Consider the following 9,084-nt stretch of genomic DNA (forward strand, 5'->3'; position numbering starts at 1 on the left):
CTCATGCAGTCCCAACTAGTAGCTGTGTAACCCTCCATTCTACCACTGTCACCCCCATTCACCTATTGAGGATGATAGATCTCTTATTTTTTACCTTTTCTGAGGTTTATTTTCTGTAGGACCCTATGATATGGGTATTTAGGAGAATATTAAGGAAAGAAAGCCACTGCTTATGCCTTAATCATCTGTCTGTGACTGGTTTGAATGCCTCCCCCATTTACAGAGGACTGAGCCCTTTATAAATACACTTAATGAATTTCCTAACTAATATGGTCACCATGGTTTATTTCTAAAGCTGTTTAAGGAAAGACATAGAGGTAGTATGAGACTTCCACTTCACTGTTAGAATTGCCATGTTCGTACAGATTACAGATGAGGGTGTGTTAGCATGTGAGGGATTTTGTGCCATTCTGCAGTTTCCAATTTTTGGGAATATTTCTGTTGCTAGTTCATCATTCTGTGGAGCTATATTTAAAGAAAGAGAACTAATCCATCACATTTTCAAAGATCAAGCAGAAAAATAAAGAGGAAGTAATATAACTGGAATAAGGCATGTGACTGGAGAAAACCATTATGAAGAAAAGATAGTATCACTACTAAAGCACCAAAAGATCAATTGAAATATAAGAACTACAATGTTTCTCTTAAATTTGATTAATATTTTTCCAGGGAAGAGAGTATTTTTTCTAAAGAAATAGATTTAAATGTGGCCCTTGAACTTCTGAATAGAAAAGCATTTTCTTTTTTCTGAGTCAAACTCCCTTTACCTTTCAACTCCATGATAAAAACAACAATTTAGATTTCAAATTTAGCCTTATAGTAGAGTTGTGTAAATATTCTTTCTGTAAAAGATCCCCTAATATTTTATTTGATTTTGAAAATGTTACAATTAATAATCAGAAACCTGTTTATTAAAATGATAAACTATAACATAAAATATGTTCTTGACAAAATCTGTACTTTTAAAAATATTCATGTGGAATATTTCCCAGATTATCCATCTGTGTTTCTAATTTATTCCATGAAGAATAAGGATGCCAGGATTGTCGGGTGGGAGTAATGATGATTGAATTCATGAGCAGTGGTTGGACAACACTTGGTATGGAATAATTATGGTGGATGCCCCTTCACAAAAATGTCTGACTGCCAATGTAGAAAGCTAAAAATAAAACTTTGGAGTCAAGCTTTCTAGAAGCAAAGCATAAAGAGTTATTTTTATGAATTACAGACTAGAATGGGTTGTTAGGATCATCATTTGAAATGACTACTTCCTATAGGTAGCAAAACTGTCATCAGTTCAAAGAAATCATAAGTTTCCAGTTTCTGATAAAATTTGAGGTTAATGAAGAACTGTAATAAATACTGTAAGACTTTTAGAAAGTACATAATTTTAAGTGAAAAGGAAAAGAGATTAATGCTTGTAATTAAAACAAAAAGCCATTTTAAGAAAAACATTTAGAAACTTAGTTTCACTACTACTCTGCTATAATTCAGAACTTTTCTTTATATCAGGAAATGAAGGTGATAAAAAGCAATGAAACATGTCTTAAGGTAAACTATAGTTGTATCTAAATTTGATAAACTCGATGAATAGGATTCAATGCTCAGAGAGTACTTGATTATGTGGCTTTACCTTTGATAAAGCCTCACATCATGGAAACTAAGCCTCCTGATATATTGTGAAAGTACTACTTAAGACAGTTTAGCTTTTGTAATTATGTTTGACGTTTTAGGACAACTTTGGTGATCTTTTTCCATGAATGTTTGATGAAATAACATGATTAAATGTCTCTAAGAATATTGTTGAAATGTACACTTGATTTGTATCTTCTGAAACACTTAGTTTAAAGTCTACCCATTAGGGGAAGAAATACATTATTTTTAAAAGCTCATTAACCGCAGTACAAGTGAGAACACATAAGGCAATTAAAACATATGTTTAGTTCAGTGCACCTGTAAATAGGAAAAAGTTTCAAGCATATTCTTAGGTGCTTTTGGTGTGATAACAATAAGAGGTTTACATTTATTCATGCATGCTTAGGTAGGAACAGGACTGAAATTAATTATCCATGAATTTTCTGGTGGATTCAGGAGAAAAACTCTTTAAAAATTGGTCCCAAAGTATCAAACCTCTATCATAACACCATAATTACAATTCACTTGAATATACCATATACAGAGAATTATTCTCTTCATGTAAGAAATATTTTGCCATTGAATACACTGCTGCCCTCATTTTTATTATCTTATTATGCTTTACTCTCAAGAGGTGGAAAAATTTTAATTTTTCAAGTTCAAGAGGTAGAAAAGTTTATAATTTTTTGTATTCATTACTTTAATATGTAAATGTTTTAACCATAAAGCTGAGTAATTTCTTTTAAAATACTTAAATGTAACATTAAACAGAGATTAGGAAAATACTTTCAGAATATCATCAAATCAATAGGATTAAAATAATCTAATCTTGATAAACATTCTAAAACTACATGACTATGAGTCAGATTTCTTGCAGTTGATGAGTTAATTTGCCTGGCCAGAAGAATTTTGGTGAGTTACTTCGGCCACAATATATAACAATATAACAAATCGTTGCATAATGTAGTTTGTAATTGTTTAAGTAAATATAAAGAAATATGGAGTTCAATGTGTGTGATCAAAGGATAAATTATTTTCTATAAATTTAATGGTCAGCCAGTTTTTTGGTTTCCAAAATGTGAAGATGAGGTTATATCTGTGAGAAAACCACCTCATACATAGTTACAAAAAAAAAAAAAAAGACTTGATATAAAAATTAATACTATCTTTAAACTGGAAGTTCAGTTTTGTTTTGTTTTGTTTTTTCCAAATCTTATTAATATTAAGAAACTCAACTGTGAATCACATCTTGGAAGTAAGTTGTTATTTCCCAAAGAAAATGCTCCATCAGAGCAAAAACACCTTAGTGGAAAGGGCAGTGGAAGTAACTGCTTAGATGCTCAACAATACTTGCTGTGATAATGAATATGTTACTGTTTAAGGTAACCCTTAGCTATTGTCTCTAGAGAGATCATTTTACTTCTGGGAATGAAGAATTACCATTTCATGCTAATAATCCTAAAATACAGGGGCGGTCAATTAATTAATTGGGAATATAAAGAAATGAACACTGGCAAGAGATAAATTGGAGGTAATTCATTTGATATGCTCACTGCTAGCATTTACTGTGAAGCATATTAAAGGCAGGATGTGGGTATATTACATCTCCTAATCTAATAAAAACAACTTTATATTCCACAAATAGACTTACACTTTACATTTCTGTAAAATTTTTTGAAGAATGAACAGAATCAAGCAAACTAAATAGGTCCTTGATGAACCACATATTAATAAAGTTATTATGTAGTACACAAAATGTTTTCTCTGATTATCTTATTTAGTTGAGATTTAGTGATGCATTATTAATAATTTAAGACATTTTATTCTAAAGATAGAGATATCACAGTGGAAAAGAAGAACAAAAATTCACCTTTTGTAAATAAATCAGTTTGAGAACAGTGCGTCTGGATATGTGAATAGGGGGATCTTTGTGAACATATCGGTGTGATGCAAGTAAATTATAGCCTGAAACCATGGAGAGACATGTGCAAAACTTAAGGATCTGTGAGAGAATCTATGGGGTTTATTAGCCAATAAGGGTGGGAATGGCATGATATGGAAGTGTAAGATCACATAGAGTTATAATTGCAGGAACTTGATATGTCTAGTCTTAACTCTTCTTAATGACTATGTCAGGAATAGAATGGCCAAGAAATATTCGTTAGCTCACCAATATTTTTTAACATTCATGTGATTAGTTGGAGGTAATTATGTCATAAATTTTGGCAATGGGTCATTATCAGAAAAAAATGTGTATCACTTACCAGCCAAAACTAAAATGATTTAGCACGTATCTCTCCAGTCATTTCTTATTCTGATATATAGCTCTAGATTTTTCAGATAGTACAGGTGTACGAAGGTGAAGCTTATGTCTGCTTAGATTTCTCAGGAATATATGGAGCAGAGCCACCAGTCAAATAGTATAAATAAGTAGCATGGTAAAGAAATAAATCTCTGTTGTTTTAAGTCACTACAATTTGAGGAGTTTTGTTTTAAATCTAAGGCACAAACTTATATACTCATCAAAATCTAGATGAAGAAATAATGATAAAGGGAAGAAAGCTATAAATTATCTTTGTTCAGAAGTAAATCATTAGGTAATTAATCAAGAAAAATTATGTTTTTAAGAATAACTTCACTATAACTTTTTCCACACAAATAATGCTTCATTATTTTTTTAACTTGAAGGTTTATAAAATTAAATCAATATCTTTGTTATCCATGGATCATGTGCTATAATGCTTGCTTGGTTCATTCCGTGGAGTATCTTTTTTGAAGTTCAACTGACTCTACTAAATTCTCTAAAATGAATTACTTTATGTTTTCCGTCATTTTTTATTAAAACTCTCCTAAATTGTAATTTTTTGATGATAAAAAATAAACAGGTTACAAATTCTGTAAGAATCATATATTTTATTTTATAATAATATATATAAAATATGTTATTAATAAATAATTTGTGAAGACATGAATTGCCTTTTAGTAATTACATTGAAAACAAAACCTACACACTCTTTAGGAAAAATGAGAATTTTGAAGTTACTCATAGCAACTGCATTAGAGTCAAGTGATTTCATAAATATTTGCTATGGTTTTCTACTATGCCCAGAATAAATGGTTTTTGAAAATAATAGTTGAAGTGAGGCTAAGGCGTTTAATCATTCTGAAAACCTATTTATTGTGTACATATCACATAGCAATAGAGATGATTTCTATTATAGCTCAAACAAAAACACAATTAAAAACAAATGGTTTTCTTCTCTGTGAGAGTTTGAAATCCTCGCTACCCCTTTATTTCTTGAGACATCTTCCCGTGCAGGGGGTGAATTTTGCAGGGCTAGTGCGTGAGAAAGATTACTGGGATCCCTGCAGACAGCAATTCAAGCAATCTCATATCCTTGAAAAGACAGTGAAAATGAATTCCGTGATAAAACCTATTGGTGGGGATTGGAGGTGACAATTGTAAACTACACAAATGGTTGCTGCTTTCTCTAGGTTTTCAGGGTGGGAGCTATTCAGTATGCCTTCTATGAGAGTTAACCTGCATGTCTAAATTTTGTAATGCAAAGTAATACCTAGATAAACAGGATCTTAAAGTAAAGAATGGATATGATTTCTATGTAAATTGGATATCATTGCATGATATTCTCTTGTTATTTGGTCTGTATAACTAAGAGATTATGTATTCAGCAATAATAAAGATCAATAGAGAAACATGTTCTCTGCTTTATCTAAAATTTGCCTGTAAATAGATATAAGTCGAATAGGCAGTTCTCATCACACACTAAGTTTGATGAATATTGCAAAGTAATGTATATCCTGCTACACTTATGAGCAAGTGAGTATTTTGAAGGTTAGCTGCATTGAAGGTACGGTAGGAACTCATTTTAAAATATCTGAATGATTTCAAGATGTTACAAAAAGCAAAAGGTTCTAGTTGTGCCTTATGACTGGCAAAATTCAAAATATTCACAAAGATTGCTTCATTCTTCAAAAGCCTTTAGGTTTGGAAGAAATTAAGTTGTAATTTAAATTAAAGATTAAATTTGATGACACAAAATTCTGTATGTTCTTTTTTCACCTTGACAACAAATCAAGATTTAGGTACGTTTTTCTTTCTAAACCTTCTGCCTCCAGGGTTTTTTTTTTTTATGTAAAGCACTTTCCTTATGTCTTTTGCCAAATTGGGGTTGGCATTTTAAAAATAGCTCTATATTGAAATAACCATTGTGCCATTTCTCCACAAAATATATTATTAGAAAGCAATAGAGAGAAAAGTATTATAGTGTTCTCAATAATTAATTTTTTAATGTTGTTAAAAAAAAACCTTCTTAGTTCTTTACACTGTATGTATAGCTATTAAAAGATACTCAGCTTTCTATTTTGAAATATCCTAAACTCATTTCCATAATTTTTTCAATACATAATGCCATTATATCCAGTGAGCCTGTCTGATAGATATTTGAAAAAACCCAGTCTCATTGATTTGCCTACTACATGCCCACTACTTGCCCGAATATTAGGAAATCAGCCAATTCTCTCCTCATTCCCATCTCTAGTTCAAGGTGAAACTCCTCCGTGGTGAAGCAAATTTGCAGAGGCACAATATTATAATAGCATTTTGGCATATTTAGATCAAAATATTCCTCCATTAACTAAGTTCAATTTACCATGCACTCACTCTATTCGTAATGTCTACTAAATAGTTAAAAACCTCATCTCAAACTTTCTACTCTTTCTAATATTTGTCATGTCTCTTCTGGACTCTTGTCACTGACTTTATAACTACAACTTTGATCATTCCACCCCATCCCTGATGTAACACTCCACAGTGCTAACAAATAAATCACTATAAAAAGTAGACCTTTGTTTAAAATGTCAAAACCTTTAAATGTCGCCTGTTTTTTTGTTTGTTTGTTTGTTTGCTTTGTTTTGTTTTTAAGTAGTGTCAAAATTCTTAGAATGGAATGCATAACCCCTTGAGAAATTTCCCTTACCTATACTTTTCAGCTTTACTGCATGTGCTATCGCCTCATATTTTTCCAGGCAGCTCTTTGTGTCAACAATCAGGATACCTGAGCTTAGGAGCCATGATCATAACATTACTCTACCCCACACCAACCCAACTGCAGTTAAGCATCTATGGAATCTGCTAGACAACTTGGTAGAACTAAATTTGATTACACTGTCATCTCGCCAACCCCAGAAGATAGTCATACTCATTCTTCTCTTTAAATATGAAGATCCCAGCAGTTATGTGACATTTTTATCTCTGGCCTTGCATCTTTAAAACATAATACAGCATCCAGGTTACCTGAATTAAAAACTTGTAGCTGAGCCAGAGGTGCTCACAGCCACAACAGCTAATCTCTTAGCACTGTTTTCAACTGGTAAATGTGGCTGTGGTTTAGACAGTAAAGATGCTAGAAATAACCTTTCTGACTTCTATGAGTGATAGCAGATCCCTTGGCACCAGATCCTCTGAAGAGGTGAAGCATATAGGATTGAATGTTCTAAACAGAAAACTAGGACCAAGCAGTGCCAGAGATGTTTTGGCACTAGATTTTTGCCAGAGACTCCTAATAAAATATCATTAAAGTCTGAGACATGTAAGTCCATATCACAAAAATTCTCAACGGAAACCAAATCAATTTTTTACGTAAAACGTCAGTCTATGACTAATAAATTTTGGCTGGATTAGACTCCCAAAGAGACAGCTGACAACTGGTAACTTCTCCAGGAGAACTACCAAGAACATGGTAACGTCTGTGATTGATCACTATATACGATAAACTGAAAATAACTGCCAGGAGTTCAGAGCACAATTCTAGGAAGAGAGGTTTTTTAATTGGGTTTAAGCACAGAAAGAAAAGAGCATTTCAGAATGAAACCTGGAAGACTATTAGAGAAATCTGTAAATGTTAATTACATGAGATTGCTTAAAAATTACCTATGACAAATATGTAGTCTCTAAGTATGTCTATTTGTTTGCCAGGGATCTGGCTATGTAAAGAATGCATTGACCTCCTAAACAAAATAGATTATGAAAAATTTTGATTTTTCTTTTTAATGAGAGGGAAGAAACTGGTATCAGGACCAAAATAGGGAGTAACAAGGAACATAGCCTAGTTTTGTTGGGAAACATTTACAATCTAGCATTGCTAAAAAACCTCAGGCTTAAAACTTGGCCTGTGGGCTTTGGAACTTTCACTGCTAACGTAATGAATTCATGTGAAGTGCTATAAAATAGAGACTATAGGTAATTATTAGAATTAGGATAAAAATGCTATGAGGACAACACAAGTTGAAGTTCGGGTCCTGGAGGCTGATGTTGTGAAGAAGGCAGGGGTAGGGAGCCTGACGTCTTAGCCATCCCTGAGCTTGTAGAATTTGGGAACCACAAAGCCTCCTCCCAGGGGCTACAGGTCAGCTCAGATCATCTACCTCAGCAAGATCACATATTTCTCTATTAATTTATTTTTAAAATATAGGAAATGCATTTCTGATGTGATGCCAAACTCAAAACTTCTGTAGAAAATTCTGTTATTGAATAAAAAGAGCTACAAGATCTGTTATTAACAAAGTCATAACCTTGCCCTGGAACTTTTTCCTCACACCTCCCTCCTCTCTCACACATACTGTCACAGGTGAAGTTTTAAATAAATGGACAGAGGTAGACATGCCAAACTAGTCATACTTGCAGACACTAGCTAGAAAACTGGGAAGAGTCTCTCTCTATCAAAAGGATTTTATCACAGTTAATCAGGAGACTGAAATGGAAGAAAAATTAACAAAGAAGCTATGAAATAGAAGTAAGTACTTCTCAAAACAATTTCTAAATTTTTTGTTTTTTTTTTGTGTGTGTGTACATGTAAATGAAATAGGAGAAGGAAATTGCAGTGTTATTAGATCATACACTTTGTTTTTAATGGTGAATTTAAAAATAATTGCTTTATTTATAGAGTCTCAAAGCAATAGGCATTTATTCTTCTTTTAGAATATGCATTCCTATAGCTTCTCCTTCTTCCTTACTAAACACCTCAAAATCTCAGTCCTTGGCATTGTTGTCTTCTCTTTCGTATTCATTTTGTAGATGAATCCATCTAGTCATTCAGTTTTAAGCCAGGTTATTTCATCTTCATCATAGTCTAATACACATATTTGTGGCAAGCCTTGAGAATATCCCATCCCCTATGTGTTTATACATATGTATGTTAAGGTGCCAAGTCATCGTCCATGTGTTGTAGTCTCATCTGCCAGCTACCTTCTTCTTTTTGGTGTGTATTATCACATCCAGCACATTCCTTGGGCACTGTTTTTGTTTTCTTCCACCTACTGACACTCTTTCCCACTAGGATCCTCCACATACTGAGGCTATTTTTCTGACTATCCAGGATTACTAAGAATACCTCTTTTGCCCCTTAACATTGCACATTGTCAGGTGTGAAC

This window comes from Galeopterus variegatus, unplaced genomic scaffold (genome assembly GCF_000696425.1).
Source record: "Galeopterus variegatus unplaced genomic scaffold, G_variegatus-3.0.2 Scaffold9805, whole genome shotgun sequence".
NCBI classification, from domain to species: domain Eukaryota; kingdom Metazoa; phylum Chordata; class Mammalia; order Dermoptera; family Cynocephalidae; genus Galeopterus; species Galeopterus variegatus.